Genomic DNA, 19,011 nt, shown 5'->3' with positions numbered 1-19,011 from the left:
AAGAAAAAAATATATATACAGAGTAAGATAAAGATAACAGCAGACCCAGGGCCCCAGCGCCTGGGCCACGGCGGCGGTGGCGGCGGCGGGAGCTGCTGTCTAAGCAGCAGCTGCGGACCAAGCGAATTCGGCCGGGGAGCCCGGGCCCCAGAAGAGGCGCTGTGGCAGCGGGAGCGCGGACGGCTGGAGACTGCCTACCTCTCCTCCGCCCCGGCGGTGGAGCCCTCGTGGGGGTCTGTGCCCGGTCACCATGATGATGCTGGCGAATACTCAGAATGCCAGCAAAACGTGGGAACTGAGTCTGTATGAGCTCCACCGGACCCCTCAGATGTGCCAGAGAGGTAGAGCAAGTATTACTATCTTTATTTGAAAGATAGTAAACACGCTGAAATTACCTTCCCCGTTCCTCAGTTCCACATGATAGGTCAGTGCATGTTAAGACTCACCTTCGGAGTTTATTAAAAATGGAATTCCCGGGGCTTCCCTGGTAGTGCAGTGGTTGAGAATCTGCCTGCTAATGCAGGGGACACGGGTTTGAGCCCTGGTCTGGGAGGATCTCACATGCCGCGGAGCAACTAGGTCCGTGAGCCACAACTGCTGAGCTTGCGCGTCTGGAGCCTGTGCTCCGCAACGAGAGGCCGCGACAGTGAGAGGCCCGCGCACCGCGATGAAGAGTGGCCCCCGCTTGCCACAACTAGAGAAAGCCCTTGCACAGAAACGAAGACACAACACAGCAAAAATAAATAATTAATAAACTACCACCAACATCTCCTTTAAAAAAAAAAAAAATGGAATTCCCACTGGCCCCTAACTGTAACATTGCGATACAGTAATGGGATGGGACCCTAGAATCTGCATTTTTAACATCCTAGGGGATTCTTATATAGGTAGTACCAGGACTGCACTGTAAGAAATTATTGACCAAGTAAGTCTTCCACAGATGGAAAATATGTGCCATGCCCATCCCCAGGCCTATCACCAAATCTCAGATCCTCCTATTCCAAAGCTCCTACTCTTAGACTTCCCAATTTCCTCAAGTGGCCAACGTGAGGTACCCAGATTCTGACATCTCACTGTATTTCTCAAGACTCCAAGTTCATGGACCACTTGTTTCTAAAATCCCTTTCCCCTCAACCCACCCACCACCTTTCCACTCATCGACACCTCCAGGAAGCCATCATGGATGGCACAGAGATTGCAGTTTCCCCTCGGTCACTGCATTCAGAGGTCATGTGCCCCATCTACGTGGACATGCTGAAGAATATGATGACAACCAAGGAGTGCCTCCACCGATTCTGCTCTGATTGCACTGTCACGGCCCTGTGCAGCAGGAACAAGGAGTGCCCTACCTGTGGAAAGAAGCTGGTATCCAAGCGGTCTCTGCGGCCAGACCCCAACTTCAATGCTCTGATCTCTAAGATATACCACAGCCGGGAGGAACATGAGGCCCACCAAGACAGGCTGCTCATCTGCCTCAGCCGCCTGCACAACCAGCAGGGGCTGAGCTCCAGCACTGAGGAGGGGGGCTGCGCATGCAGGCCATGCACAGGGCCCAGCGTGTGAGACAGCCGATGCCTGGGTCAGATCAGATCACAACAATGAGTCGGGGGCGGGGGGAGGGGGGGGAGAACCGGGGGAGGGAGAGGACTTGAGCTCAGACTCCACCCCTGACTCTGCCCCAGGCCCTGCTCCCAAGCGACATGCCTGCACACATGCCTTTTTCAAGGCTATGTTATTTCTATACTATGGCTCCATCATCCACAACCTAAATAACGAGCAGGACATCCGAAAAATAGGAGGACTGTTCAAAGCTCTCCCCTTCACCACAACTGCCCTCATTATTGGCTGTCTCGCGCTAACAGGAACACCATTCCTCACCGGATTTTACTCCGAAGACCCCATCATTGAAGCCGCCACTTCGTCTTACACCAATGCCTGAGCCCTACTACTAACACTAATTGCTACCTCCCTCACAGCCGTCTACAGCACCCGCATATCTCCATCACACTACTAGGACAACCCCGCTTTCTCCCTTGCATTACCATCAATGAAAACAACCCCCTGCTAATTAACCCTATCAAACGCTTACTACTTGGAAGTCTTTTCGCTGGCTTCATCCTATCTAACAGTATCCCTCCTATAACCACCCCTTTGACAACTATACCCCTATATCTAAAATTGACCGCCCTTGCAGTAACAATCCTAGGCTTTATTCTCACATTTGAAATCAACCTCAATGCACAAAACTTAAAACATACCTATCCCTCAAATTACACCAAATTCTCCACTCTACTAGGATATTTCCCCACAACCTTACATCACCTGCTCCCCACCCTAAACCTAACAATAGCCCCAAAACTAGCAACCTCCTCATTGGACATGACTTGACTAGAGACCATCCTACCAAAAACCACAGCCCTTATCCAACTAAAAGCCTCCACACTAACCTCAAATCAACAAAGTCTTATCAAAACATATTTTCTATCCTTCCTTGCCACCTCTACATATTCTTACTTAATTACCCCGAGTAATTTCCATAACAACAACCACACCAACAAACAATGACCAACCGTAATAACCACTAACCAAACTCCATAACTATACAACGCAGCAACCCCCATGGTCTCCCCACTAAAAACCCCAGAATCCCCCATATCATAACCCACCCAATCCCCCAGCCCATCAAACCCAAACACGACCTCCACCTCTTCACCCTCCAATACATAAAATATTACCAAAAATTCTACCACTAGCCCTAAAAGAAACGCCCCTAGCACAACCTTACTAGAAACCCAAACTTCAGGATACTGATCAGCAGCCATAGCTGTAGTGTAGCCAAACACAACCAACATTCCCCCCAAATAAATCAAGAATACTATCAAACCTAAAAACGAACCACCAAAACTTAAAACAATCCCACACCCCACACCACCCCCCACAATTAACCCTAAGCCCCCATAAATAGGCAAAGGCTTTGAACAAACCCCTACAAAGCTAATTACAAATATAATGCTTAAAACAAAAACAATGTATGCTATCATCATTCTCACATGTACTTAAACCATGACCAATGACATGAAAAATCATTGTTGTTATTCAACTACAAGAACACTAATGACCGGGGCTTCCCTGGTGGCGCAGTGGTTGAGAATCCTCCTGCCGATGCAGGGGACACGGGTTCGTGCCCCAGTCCGGGAAGATCCCACATGCCGCGGAGCGGCTGGGCCCGTGAGCCATGGCCCCTGAGCCTGTGCGTCCAGAGCCTGTGCTCCGCAATGGGAGAGGCCACAACAGTGAGAGGTCCGTGTACCACAAAAACCAAAAAAAAAAAAAAAAAAAAAGAACACTAATGACCAACATTCAAAAAACACACCCCTTAATAAAAATCATCAACAACGCATTTATCGACCTCCCCACTCCATCAAACATCTCCTCATGATGAAACTTTGGCTCTCTGCTTGGCTTATGCCTAATCACACAAATCCTAACAGGCCTATTCCTAGCAAAACACTACACGCCAGACACAACAACTGCTTTCTCATCAATCACACACATCTGCCGAGATGTTAACTACGGCTGAGTGATCCGATATCTACACACAAATGGAGCCTCCATGTTCTTCATCTGCCTTTATGCCCACGTGGGACGTGGCCTGTACTATGGCCCTTACGCCTTTCAAGAGACATGAAACATCGGGGTAATCCTACTATTTACAGTAATAGCCACTGCATTCGTAGGCTACGTTCTGCCCTGAGGCCAAATATCATTCTGAGGGGCAACCGTCATCACCAACCTTATATCCGCAATCCCCTACATCGGCACCACCCTAGTAGAATGAGTCTGAGGTGGCTTTTCTGTAGATAAAGCAACACTAACACGCTTTTTTGCTTTCCACTTTATTCTCCCCTTCATCATCCTGGCACTAGCAATAGTCCACCTTCTATTTCTTCACGAAACAGGATCCAACAACCCCATAGGAATCCCCTCTGACAGACAAGATCCCATTCCACCCCTACTACACAATCAAAGACATCCTGGGCTCTCTATTGCTAATCTTAGTCTTACTCACACTGACCCTATTCACACCAGACCCACTAGGAGACCCTGACAACTATACCCCGGCAAATCCACTAAGTACCCCAGCGCACATCAAACCAGAATGATACTTCCTGTTCGCATATGCTATCCTACGATCCATCCCCAACAAACTAGGAGGCGTCTTAGCCTTACTCCTCTCCATCCTAGTCCTAATACTTATCCCAATACTTCACACATCTAAACAACGAAGCATGATATTTCGACCATTCAGCCAATTCCTGTTCTGGACACTAGTCGCAGATCTACTAACCCTAACATGAATTGGAGGCCAACCCGTAGAACACCCGTACGTAACCCTGGGCCAGCTAGCATCCATTCTATACTTTCTCTTAATCCTAGTCCTAATACCACTGACTAGCCTTATTAAGAACAAGCTTTTAAAATGAAGAGTCTTTGTAGTATAATAAATACCCCGGCCTTGTAAGCCAGAAAAGGAGAAAATCACACCTCCCCAAGACTCAAGGAAGAGACATTTACACCTCACCATCAGCACCCAAGGCTGAGATTCTACATAAACTATTCCTTGAAAAAAGACTTTATTGTAGATAACCACGAACCCACAGTACTATGTCAGTATTAAAAATAACTTATTTAATTACATTTTCATGCCACAAACCATACAAATATATGCCCCATCCTAACAAATAGCGTTCTCCTCGTAGATGTATGCATGTACATGCTATGTATAATAGTGCATTCAATTATTTGCCACACGGGAAGTTAAAGCTCGTATTGAATTTCATTAATTTTACATATTACATAAATATTATTGGTCGTACATAAGACATAGCTTTTAAACCAGTTCTAGTCAACTAACACTATGGCCGCTCCATTAGATCACGAGCTTAATCACCATGCCGCGTGAAACCAGCAACCCGCTCGGCAGGGATCCCTCTTCTCGCACCGGGCCCATTAACCGTGGGGGTAGCTATTTAATGATCTTTATAAGACATCTGGTTCTTACCTCAGGGCCATGGCCATTTAAAATCGCCCACTCGTTCCCCTTAAATAAGACATCTCGATGGATTAGTTACTAGTGGTCTCTTAATCTGGTCACGGGTGGTTTTTCATGCCTCTGGTATCTTTTTTTTTGGGGGGGGGGATTTGCATCGACTCCCCTATGGCCAACAGGGTGGCCCCGCCGCAGTCAGGGTTGGTCGTAGCTGGACTTGTGTGTATTTTTGATCGGGCAACTCTCCTAGTCCCTACTTAAATTAATGACCGTAAGACATAATTAATTAATGGTCGCAGGACATAGTACTCCACTATACCCCCCAGAGTAGAAAAACCGTATCCCGTAAGAGTCCTTTTTTCCCCCTAACCAATACTAATCACCTTCTTAGATAGTTACCACTCCCCTAGACAGGTTGCCCCCTAGATTTACAAGACATTTTCTTAATAAATCAATACTAAATCCGACACAAGCCCCATAACATAATCATACGAACGTCCTTCGTGTATCAACAGTTGACGTAGCTTAAACTTTTCATAAAGCAAGACACTGAAAATGTCTAGATGGACTTGCCAGTCCCGCTAACATAAAGGTTTGGTCCCAGCCTTCTCATTAGCTCTTAACAGATTTACACATGCAAGTATCTACACCCCAGTGAAAATGCCCTCCAAATCATAAAGATCAAAAGGAGCAGGTATCAAGCACGCTATGCCAGCAGCTCATAACACCTGGCTTAGCCACACCCCCACGGGACACAGCAATGATAAAAATTAAGCCATGAACGAAAGTTTGACTAAGTCATGTTAATCAGGGTTGGTAAATTTCGTGCCAGCCACGCGGTCATACGATTGAACCAAGCTAATAAGCATACGGCGTAAAGAGTGTCTAGGAATCACACAAAATAAAGTCAAGCCTTGACTAAGCTGTAAAAAGCCATAGTTAAAACCAAGCTAAACCACGAAAGTGACTTTAATATAATCTAACCACACGACAGCTAAGGCCCAAACTGGGATTAGATACCCCACTATGCTTAGCCGTAAACCTAAATAGACATAAAACAAGACTATTCGCCAGAGTACTACTAGCAACAGCCTGAAACTCAAAGGACTTGGCGGTGCTTCATACCCCTCTGGAGGAGCCTGTTCTGTAACCGATAAACCCCGATCAACCTCACCAACCCTTGCTACTCCAGTCTATATACCGCCATCTTCAGCAAACCCTAAAAAGGAATGAAAGTAAGCATGATTACCCTACGTAAAAACGTTAGGTCAAGGTGTAACTCATGGGGTGGGAAGAAATGGGCTACATTTTCTATATCAAGAACACCCTTTATATTTACACGAAAGTTTTTATGAAATCTAAAAACTAAAGGAGGATTTAGTAGTAAATTTAGAGTGCTTAATTGAATAAGGCCATGAAGCACACACACACCGCCCGTCACCCTCCTCAAGTACCACAGCAAAGCCTCAATTAGTCAACTCACGCTAAGCAATCCCACAAGAGGAGATAAGTCGTAACAAGGTAAGCATACTGGAAGGTGTGCTTGGATAAAACAAGATATAGCTTAAATAAAGCATCTAGTTTACACCTAGAAGATTCCACAACTCGTGTATATCTTGAACTAGATCTAGCTCACGCCTCTCAACCTTTACCATCACAAACCAACCAAGTAAAACATTCACCACACATTCAAAGTATAGGAGATAGAAATCTAAATATCAGTGACGCTATAGAGAAAGTACCGTAAGGGAAAGATGAAAGATACACTAAAAGTAAAAAAAAGCAAAGCTTACCCCTTGTACCTTTTGCATAATGACTTAACTAGCAACAACTTAACAAAGAGACCTTAAGCTAAGCCACCCGAAACCAGACGAGCTACTTACGAGCAGTACCTAGAACGAACTCATCTATGTGGCAAAATAGTGAGAAGACTTATAAGTAGAGGTGAAAAGCCTAACGAGCCTGGTGATAGCTGGTTGTCCAAGAAAAGAATTTCTGTTCAACATTAAACAATACCAAAAACCACACTAAGTTCCAATGTATGTTTAATTGTTAGTCTAAAAAGGTACAGCTTTTTAGAAATGGATACAACCTTAACTAGAGAGTAAAACAAGCACACACATACCATAGTTGGCCTAAAAGCAGCCATCAATTAAGAAAGCATTCAAGCTCAACAACAAAACCGTGTTATGATCCCAACAATAAATAAATCAACTCCTAGCCTGACTATTGGACCAATCTATACAACCATAGAAGCACTACTGTTAATATGAGTAACAAGAAATTTTTCTCCTCTCACGAGCTTACATCAGTAGCTGATATTACACTGATAATTAACAGCCAATAAATAGAACCCACCGCTAAATTATTTATTAAACACACTGTTAACCCAACACAGGCGTGCACTAAGGAAAGATTTTAAAAAGTAAAAGGAACTCGGCAAACACAAACCTCGCCTGTTTACCAAAAACATCACCTCTAGCATAACCAGTATTAGAGGCACTGCCTGCCCAGTGACTAACCGTTAAACGGCCGCAGTATCCTGACCGTGCAAAGGTAGCATAATCACTTGTTCTCTAAATAAGGACTTGTATGAATGGCCACACGAGGGTTTTACTGTCTCTTACTTTTAATCAGTGAAATTGACCTTCCCGTGAAGAGGCGGGAATAACAAAACAAGATGAGAAGACCCTATGGAGCTTCAATTAATCAACCCCAAAATCACAATTTCAAACCACCAAGGGATAAAAAAGCTTTGTATGGGTTGACAATTTCAGTTGGGGTGACCTCGGAGTATAAAAACCCCTCCGAGTGATTAAAGCCTAGGCCTACTAGCCAAAGCGTAACATCACTTATTGATCCAAAATATTGATCAACGGAACAAGTTACCCTAGGGATAACAGCGCAATCCTATTCTAGAGTCCATATCGACAATAGGGTTTACGACCTCGATGTTGGATCAGGACATCATAATGGTGCAGCCGCTATTAAGGGTTCGTTTGTTCAACGATTAAAGTCCTACGTGATCTGAGTTCAGACCGGAGTAATCCAGGTCGGTTTCTATCTATTACGCATTTCTCCTAGTACGAAAGGACAAGAGAAATAAGGCCAACTTAAAATAAGCGCCTTCAAATAATTAATGATCTAATCTTAATTTAATAAATAGCACAAATCACATCTGCCCAAGACCAGGGCTTTGTTGAGGTGGCAGAGTCAGGCAATTGCATAAAACTTAAGCTTTTATACCCAGAGGTTCAAATCCCCTCCCCAACAAAATGTTTATAATTAACATCCTAATAACTCATCCTCCCTGTCCTTCTGGCCGCAGCATTCCTGACATTAGTAGAACGCAAGGTCCTGGGTTACATACGACTTCGAAAAGGGCCAAATATTGTAGGCCCATACAGACTACTCCAACCCTTTGCCAACGCAATTAAACTATTCACTAAAGAACCCCTACGACCAGCCACATCTTCCACCACTATGTTCATTATTGCACCTGCACTAGCCCTAACCCTAGCTCTCACGATATGAAGCCCCCTACCTACACCATACCCCCTTATCAACATAAACCTGGGGGTACTATTCATACTAGCAATATCTAGCCTAGCTGTTTACTCTATCCTATGATCCAGCTGAGCCTCCAACTCAAAATACGCACTAATTGGAGCTCTCCGGGCAGTAGCACAGACAATCTCATACGAGGTAACACTAGCCATCATCCTCCTATCAATCCTACTAATAAACGGCTCCTTCACCCTATCAACACTAACCACAACCCAAGAACAACTTTGACTACTTTTCCCCTCATGACCGCTAGCCATAATATGATTCATCTCCACCCTAGCAGAAACCGATCGAGCCCCCTTTGACCTAACAGAAGGAGAATCAGAGCTTATGTCCGGCTTCAACATAGAGTACGCAGCCAGCCCCTTTGCCCTCTTCTTTCTAGCAGAATATGCCAATATTATCATAATAAACATACTTAAAACTATTCTATTTCTAGGACCATTCCACAATCCCCACATACCAGAAATATACACAACCAACCTCATCCTCAAAACACTACTACTTACAATGTCCTTCCTGTGAATCCGAGCCTCCCACCCTCAATTCCGATATGACCAGTTAATACACTTACTCTGAAAAAACTTCCTTCCCCTAACATTAGCCCTCTGCATGTGACATATCTCACTACCCATCATAACAGCAGGCATTCCCCCTCAAACATAGGAAATATGTCTGATAAAAGAGTTACTTTGATAGAGTAAATAATAGAGGTTTAAATCCCCTTATTTCTAAAATAGTAGGAATCGAACCTACCCTTAAGAAGTCAAAGTTCTTCGTTCTACCACATTACTACTACACTACAATCTACAGTAAGGTCAGCTAAACAAGCTATCGGGCCCATACCCCGAAAACGTTTATATCCTTCCCATACTAATAAATCCATTCGTCTTTATTACCACTCTAGCAACACTCATCCTAGGCACAATAATCGTAATCACCAGCTCCCACTGACTATTTGCCTGAATTGGATTCGAGATAAATACAATAGCTATAATCCCCATCATAATAAAAATCTTCAACCCCCGGGCCATAGAAGCCTCCACTAAATATTTTCTAACCCAAGCCACTGCATCCATACTACTCATAATAGCAGTTATAATCAACCTATTATATTCCGGCCAATGGACCATCACTAAACTATTCAACCCAACGGCATCCATACTGATAACAACAGCCCTAGCTATCAAACTAGGACTATCACCATTCCACTTCTGAGTACCCGAAGTCACACAGGGCATTCCCCTGACTACAGGCCTAATCCTCCTCACATGACAAAAACTAGCTCCCCTATCCATCCTCTACCAAATCTCACCATCAATCAACATAAACCTAATACTAACCATATCCCTACTCTCCATTCTGGTTGGAGGCTGAGGAGGCCTAAATCAGACACAACTCCGAAAGATTATGGCCTACTCATCAATCGCTCACACAGGATGAATAACAACCATTCTACTCTATAGCCCCACCATAATAACTTTACTAAACCTACTAATCTACATCACAATGACCTTCACCATATTTATACTACTTATTCAAAACTCAACTACCACTACACTATCCCTATCTCAAACATGAAACAAGACACCAATCACCACGACCTTTACTATACTCACTCTACTTTCCATAGGGGGACTCCCACCACTATCAGGATTCATGCCCAAATGAATAATCATCCAAGAACTAACAAAAAATGAAATACTTATCATGCCAACCTTTATAGCTATTACGGCCCTACTCAACCTATACTTTTACATACGCCTCACCTACTCAACAGCATTAACCCTATTCCCCTCCACAAACAACATAAAAATAAAATGACAATTTCACCCTACAAAGCGAATAACCCTCCTACCAACAGCAATTGTGATATCCACAATACTCCTGCCCCTCACTCCAATACTCTCCATCCTACTATAGGAGTTTAGGTTAAATCCAGACCAAGGGCCTTCAAAGCTCTAAGCAAGTACAATTCACTTAACTCCTGCTCAATAAGCACTGCAAGACTATATCTTACATCAACTGAGTGCAAATCAGACACTTTAATTAAGCTAAATCCTCACTAGATTGGAGGGATACACTTCCCTTGAATTTTTAGTTAACAGCTAAATACCCTAATAAACTGGCTTCAATCTACTTCTCCCGCCATGAGAAAAAAAAGGCAGGAGAAGTCCCGGCAGGATTGAAGCTGCTCCTTTGAATTTGCAATTCAATATGATCATTTACTACAGGACTTGGCAAAAAGAGGGCTCAACCTCTGTCTTTAGATTTACAGTCTAATGCCTACTCGGCCATTTTACCTATGTTCATAAATCGCTGACTATTTTCAACTAACCACAAAGACATCGGCACCCTATACTTACTATTCAGTGCCTGGGCAGGGATGGTAGGCACTAGTCTGAGCCTACTAATTCGCGCTGAACTAGGCCAGCCAGGCACACTAACTGGAGATGACCAAGTCTACAACGTGTTAGTAACAGCCCACGCCTTTGTGATAATCTTTTTCATAGTCATGCCTATCATAATTGGTGGCTTTGGAAACTGACTAGTTCCCTTAATAATTGGAGCACCTGACATAGCATTCCCTCGTATAAACAACATAAGTTTCTGATTACTCCCCCCTTCATTTCTGCTACTAATAGCGTCCTCAATAGTCGAGGCTGGTGCAGGCACAGGCTGGACAGTTTACCCTCCCCTAGCCGGAAACCTGGCACACGCAGGGGCTTCAGTCGACCTTACCATCTTTTCCCTGCACTTAGCTGGTGTCTCCTCAATCCTTGGGGCTATCAACTTTATTAAAACCATTATCAACATAAAACCTCCTGCCATAACCCAATACCAAACACCTCTCTTCGTATGGTCCGTTCTAGTCACAGCAGTCTTGCTCCTCCTATCCCTACCCGTCTTAGCAGCCGGGATCACCATATAACTAACAGACCAAAATCTAAACACAACCTTCTTTGATCCAGCGGGAGGAGGAGACCCTATTTTGTATCAACACCTATTCTGATTCTTTGGTCATCCTGAAGTATATATTCTAACTATGCCTGGTTTCGGAATAATCTCACACATTGTCACCTACTATTCCGGAAAAAAAGAACCTTTCGGGTATATGGGAATAGTTTGAGCTATGATCTCCATTGGGTTCCTAGGCTTTATCGTATGGGCTCACCATATATTCACAGTGGGTATGGACGTAGATACACGAGCATACTTTACATCCGCAACCATAATCATTGCTATTCCCACAGGAGTAAAAGTTTTCAGCTGACTAGCTACACTTCATGGAGGTAACATCAAATGGTCCCCTGCTCTAACATGAGCCCTAGGCTTCATTTTTCTCTTCACAGTAGGTGGCCTGACTGGTATTGTCCTAGCCAACTCATCCCTAGACATTGTCCTCCATGATACGTACTATGTAGTAGCCCATTTTCACTACGTACTTTCAATAGGAGCTGTCTTTGCCATCATAGGAGGGTTTGTCCACTGATTCCCGTTATTCTCAGCATATACACTTAACTCAATGTGAGCAAAAATCCACTTCATCATATTCGTAGGTGTAAACTTAACATTCTTTCCACAACATTTCCTAGGCCTATCCGGTATACCCTGACGATACTTCGACTACCCAGACGCCTACACAACATGAAATACCATCTCATCAATAGGCTCATTCATCTCGCTAACAGCAGTTATGTTGATAGTCTTCATCATTTGAGAGGCATTCGCATCCAAGCGAGAAGTATCTACAGTAGATCTCACCTCCACAAATCTTGAATGACTAAACGGATGTCCTCCACCATACCATACATTTGAGGAACCGGCATACATCAACCCAAAATGATCAAGAAAGGAAGGAATCGAACCTTCTCTGGCTGGTTTCAAGCCAACACCATAACCACTATGACTTTCTTTATAGGCGAGATATTAGTAAAACCTTACATAACTTTGTCAAAGTTAAATTACAAGTGAAAACCCTGTATATTTCCATGGCATACCCTCTCCAATTAGGCTTCCAAGATGCAACATCACCTATCATAGAAGAACTTCTGCACTTCCATGACCACACACTGATAATTGTCTTTCTAATCAGCTCTCTGGTTCTCTACATCATTACCTTAATACTCACGACCAAACTAACTCACACTAGTACAATAGACGCCCAAGAGGTAGAAACCATTTGAACCATCCTTCCTGCCATTATTCTAATTCTAATTGCCCTACCATCCCTACGAATTCTTTACATAATAGACGGAATCAACAACCCCTCCCTTACCATAAAAACAATAGGCCACCAGTGGTACTGAAGCTATGAATATACCGACTACGAAGATTTGGGCTTCGACTCCTACATGATCCCAACATCAGACCTAAAACCAGGGGAACTACGACTACTAGAAGTAGATAACCGAATAGTCTTACCCATAGAAATGACAATCCGTATGTTAGTCTCCTCCGAAGATGCACTGCACTCATGAGCCGTACCCTCCTTAGGCCTGAAGACGGACGCCATTCCTGGGCGCCTAAACCAAACAACCTTAATATCAACACGACCAGGCTTATTCTATGGACAGTGTTCAGAAATCTGTGACTCAAATCACAGTTTTATACCAATCGTCCTCGAGCTAGTACCCCTGGAGAGCTTTGAAAAATGATCTGCCTCCATGCTATAATTTCATTAAGAAGCTAAACTAGCATTAACCTTTTAAGTTAAAGATTGACAGCCAAAACTCCCCTTAATGATATGCCACAACTAGATACATCAACATGATTTCTTACTATCTTATCAATATTCATAGCTCTTTTTACCCTACTCCAACCGAAAATCTCAAATCACCTTTACTCCCCCAACCCCTAACGAATGCCCACTAAAACACAAGAGCAACAGACCCCTTGAAACACCACATGAACCAAAATCTATTTGCCTCTTTCACAGTCCCGGTAGTACTGGGTATTCCCATCATCACCCTAGTCATTATGTTCCCAGTTATTCTGTTCCCAACACCAACCCGACTAATTAACAACCGTACAATCTCTATTCAACAGTGACTGACCAAACTTACATCAAAACAACTAATAGGTACACATAACTCCAAAGGACAAGCATGGTCTCTAATAATTATCTCACTTATCCTAGTTATCGCCTCCACCAACCTCCTTAGAATGCTATCTCCCTCATTTATACCCACTACACAACTCTCAATAAACATGGGAATAGCTATCCCCCTATGAGCCGGCACTGTCATCACAGGCTTTCGTAATAAGACAAAAGCATCCCTAGCCCATTTCTTACCACAAGGCACACCCACCTTTCTTATCCCTATGCTAGTAATTATCGAAACTATCAGCCTACTTATTCAACCAGTGGCTCTGGCCGTACGGCTAACTGCCCACATTACAGCAGGCCATTTACTAATACATCTAATCGGCATAGCAACCGTCGCATTAATAAGCACAAGCCTACTCACCGCTCTTGTCACATTTGCAATTCTTACCCTCCTAACTATTCTCGAATTTGCTGTCGCCCTAATCCAAGCCTATGTATTCACCCTTTTAGTAAGTCTATATCTACATGACAACACATAATGACCCACCAGACTCACTCATACCACACAGTAAACCCAAGTCCTTGACCCCTCACAGGGGCTCTCTCAGCACTTCTTATAACATCAGGGCTAATCATGTGATTTCACTTTAACTCAACCATCCTACTAGCCCTAAGCTTCTTAACAAACGCTCTGACAATATATCAATGATGACGAGACATCATCCGAGAAAGTACCTTCCAAGGCCACCACACACCAACCGTTCAAAAAGGACTTCGGTATGGAATGGTCCTATTCATTCCATCAGAAGTCCTATTTTTCACGGGCTTTTTCTGAGCCTTTTACCATTCAAGCCTCGCTCCCACTCCTGAGCTGGGAGGATGTTGACCACCAACAGGTATTCACCCTCTAAACCCCTTTGAAGTCCCACTCCTCAATACCTCCGTATTACTAGCCTCTGGCATATCCATCACTTGAGCCCACCACAGCCTTATGCAAGGAAACCGCAAGCACATGCTTCAGGCCCTCTTCATCACAATCATACTCGGCCTTTATTTTACCTTGCTACAAGCATCAGAATACTATGAAGCTCCATTTACAATCTCAGACGGAATCTACGGATCTACCTTCTTCGTAGCCATGGGCTTCCACGGACTACATGTTATCATTGGATCTACTTTCCTTATCGTCTGCTTCCTACGCCAAGTAAAATTCCACTTCACATCAAGCCACCACTTCGGCTTTGAAGCAGCAGCCTGATATTGACACTTTGTGGACGTCGTATGACTATTTCTTTATGTATCAATCTATTGATGAGGCTCATAATCCTTTTAGTATTAATAAGTACGACTGACTTCCAATCAGTTAGCTTCGGTAAACTCCAAAAAAGAACAATAAACCTCCTATTGACACTACTAACAAACACAGCACTAGCTCTGCTACTAGTACTTATCGCCTTCTGACTCCCTCAACTAAACACATATGCAGAAAAAACAAGCCCTTACGAATGCGGCTTCGACCCCTTAGGATCGGCCCGCCTACCCTTCTCCATAAAATTCTTCCTAGTAGCTATTACCTTCCTTCTCTTCGACCTAGAAATTGCCCTCTTACTTCCTCTTCCCTGAGCAATCCAGACAAACAACCTAAAAACAATACTTACCACAGCCCTACTCTTGATCTCCCTACTAACAACTAGCCTAGCCTATGAATGAACCCAAGGGGGCTTAGAATGAGCTGAATATGGTACTTAGTTTAAAATAAATAAGTGATTTCGACTCACTAGACTGTGATCAAACTCACAAATATCAAGTGTCCCTAATCCACATAAACATTATAATAGCCTTCACCATATCCCTCGTAGGCCTACTGATATACCGATCCCATCTAATATCCGCACTACTCTGCCTAGAGGGCATAATATTATCATTATTCATCTTAACAGCCCTTATGGCCCTAAACTCACACTTTACCCTAGCCAGCATAATCCCAATCATCCTCCTAGTATTCGCAGCCTGCGAAGCAGCCATCGGACTAGCTCTACTAGTTATAATCTCCAGCACATACGGCACTGATTACGTACAAAACCTTAACCTCCTCCGATGCTAAAATTTATTATTCCTACTATCATACTAGTACCCCTGACCTGATTATCAAAAAGCAACTTGATCTGAATCAACTCCACAACCCATAGCTTACTGATTAGTTTTACAAGCCTACTACTCCTCAATCAATTCAACGACAATAGCCTTAACTACTCCCTAACATTCTTCTCCGACCCCCTTTCCATGCCACTTCTAATACTAACAATATGGCTCCTTCCATTAATACTAATAGCAACCCAATCGCACCTTCTTAAAGAACCACTCACCCGGAAAAAACTCTACATTACGATATTAATTATACTACAAACATTCCTCATCGTAACATTTACCACTACAGAACTAATCCTATTCTATATTATATTTGAGGCTACACTAGTCCCAACCCTCATCATCATCACCCGCTGGGGTAATCAAACAGAACGACTCAATGCAGGGCTCTACTTCCTATTCTACACACTGATAGGATCCCTCCCGCTACTAGTAGCATTGACATATCTACAAAACACAACAGGGACTCTAAACTTCCTCCTATTTCAATACTGAGCCGAACCCCTGTCCACCTCCTGATCCAACACCTTCATGTGATTAGCCTGCATGATAGCCTTCATAGTAAAAATAGCCCTTTACGGACTAGATCTTTGACTACCCAAAGCACATGTAGAAGCCCCTATCGCAGGCTCCATAGTCCTTGCAGCCGTACTGTTAAAACCTGGCGGCTATGGCATGCTACGAATCACACTCATGCTCAACCCACTGACAGAACACATAGCCTACCCCTTCCTCATGCTTTCCCTATGAGGAATAATTATAACCAGCTCCATCTGCTTATGCCAAACAGACCTAAAATCACTCATCGCATACTCCTCAGTCAGCCACATAGCACTCGTCATCACAGCCATCCTTATCCAAACCCCTTGAAGCTACATAGGAGCCACTGCCTTGATAATTGCCCATGGTCTCACATCTTCTATACTATTCTGTCTAGCAAACTCAAACTACAAACGAATCCACAGCCTAACTATAATCCTGGCCCGAGGCTTACAAATCTTTCTCCCACTAATAGCAACCTGATGACTACTAGCAAGCCTAACAAACCTCGCCCTACCCCCAACCATCAATCTGATTGGAGAACTATTCGTGGTTGTATCAACATTCTCGTGATCAAACCTCACCATTATCTTAATAGGAACAAATATTCTGATCACTGCCTTATACTCTCTATACATACTAATTACCACACAATGCGGCAAACACACTCACCACGTCAACCTCACCCCATTCTTCACACGAGAACACGCCTTAATAACTCTACACATCATCCCCCTTCTACTCCTATCACTTAACCCTAAAATCATTCTGGGCCCCCTCTATTGTAAGCATAGTTAAAAAAAAAAAAACACTAGCTTGTGAAGCCAGTAATAGAAGATAAAAACTTCTTACTTACCAAGAAAGTACTGCAAGAGCTGCTAACTCATGCCCCCATGCCTAATAGTATGGCTGTTTCAAACTTTTAAAGGATAGTAGTTATCCATTGGCCTTAGGAGCCAAAAAATTGGTGCAACTCCAAATAAAAGTAATAAACCTATTCACCTCCTTTGCCCTACTCACACTACTAATCCTAACCGCTCCGATCATAATGTCCAACATAGACTTCTACAAAAGCAACAAATACCAACTTTATGTAAAAAACATCGTCCTCTGTGCCTTCACCATCAGCCTAATCCCAATAACAATATATCTCCATACTAACCAAGAAGCACTCATTTCAAACTGACACTGAGCCACTATCCAAACCTTCAAACTAACACTCAGCTTTAAAATGGACTACTTCTCACTCATGTTTATGCCTGTAGCACTGTTCATTACATGATCTATCATTGAATTCTCAATATGATACATGCACTCCGATCCCAACATCAACCAATTCTTCAAATACTTACCCCTCTTCCTCATCACCATACTAATTCTTGTCACAGCTAACAATCTCTTCCAACTCTTCATCAGATGAGAAGGAGTGGGAATCATGTCCTTTCTACTCATTGGATGATGGTTCGGACGAACAGATGCAAACACAGCCGCCCTCCAAGCAATCCTATACAACCGCATCGGAGATATCGGCTTCCTCACATCAATAGCATGATTCCTCTCCAACATAGAGGGGGCGCTAGGGGAGCAGTGTAGGGACAGGGGGAGGTGGCATTGGTGGGGTGGGTGGGGGTGCCGGTTCTGAAGACTCTGGTGACCAGGGAGGGACCCTGGGAGGGGGAACCCTGCTCCCTCAAGCCCTCCTGGGGCTCCCAGTCCCCCAGAGCCAGGTGGAGAAACTGAGCTTGTGTTCCGGCCCCACCCGCTGCTTGTGGAGAAGGGAGAATACTGCCAGACTAGGTATGTGAAGACAGCTGGGAATGCCACAGTGGACCATCTCTCCAAGTACTTGGCCCTGCACACTGCCCTCGAACAGAGGCAGCAGCAAGAGGCAGGGGAGCCAAGAGGGCCTGGAGGGGGCACCTCTGACGCCGGAGGAGGTGACGGCCCTAAGGAGCCTGCCTTGCCCAGTCTGGAAGGTGTCAGCAAAAAGCAGTATACCGTCTACATCGCCCCTGGGGGTGGAACTTTCACGACACTGAATGGCTCACTGACCCTGGAGCTGGTGAATGAGAAGTTCTGGAAAGTGTCCCGATCACTGGAGCTCTGCTATGCCCTCACCAAAGATCCAAAGTGATCCCGCAAGGGGACAGACAGAGGATGGGGACCATGGGGTGTCCCTGAGTCCTGGCCCACAACCCAGCTTCTTTGTCCCCCAGAGCCCCCCAGCCAGGCCATCCAGCAAGATGACACAAATGAGGACAAGTGGCTTTTATACAAAGAATCTGTATCAGATTTTTCTATATTGTACAGAGTGGGGCCTGCACCCCCATCTACTGCCTTTTCTGTTGCCCCCAACCTCCCATCCATGCAAGATGTTGGGAAGGGTGAAGAGCCCTTCCCTTCATGCCCTTCTACCAACAACAACAAATTTGCTTTTTTTCCTCTTTGGGGAGGAAAAAAAAGAAAAAAAAGATGACAGCAGACTTCTTATCAGAAACAATGCAAGCAAAAAGACAATGGAGTAAAATCTTTAAAGGACAAAGGAAAAAAGCCATCAACCAAGAATTCTAATCGTAGCAAAACACCTTTCAAAAAAGAAGGAAAAATAAAGACTTTTTAACATAAACAAAAGCATAAGGAATCCATAACCAGCAGA

At 44.0% G+C, this 19,011-nt stretch overlaps 1 protein-coding gene and 1 pseudogene across 8 annotated transcripts in view; one reads left to right on the top strand and one right to left on the bottom strand.

Annotated features, from left to right (window-relative positions):
• The window catches only part of RALGAPA1 (Ral GTPase activating protein catalytic subunit alpha 1), a 236,799-nt gene that overhangs the window by 206,728 nt on the left and 11,060 nt on the right, over positions 1–19,011 (bottom strand). The window lies entirely within an intron of this gene.
• Positions 251–18,489, top strand: LOC131752294 (E3 ubiquitin-protein ligase RING1-like; annotated as a pseudogene).

The sequence above is a fragment of the Kogia breviceps genome, chromosome 3 (assembly GCF_026419965.1).
Source record: "Kogia breviceps isolate mKogBre1 chromosome 3, mKogBre1 haplotype 1, whole genome shotgun sequence".
Lineage (NCBI taxonomy): Eukaryota > Metazoa > Chordata > Mammalia > Artiodactyla > Physeteridae > Kogia > Kogia breviceps.
This window is presented reverse-complemented; position numbering and strand designations above follow the sequence as displayed.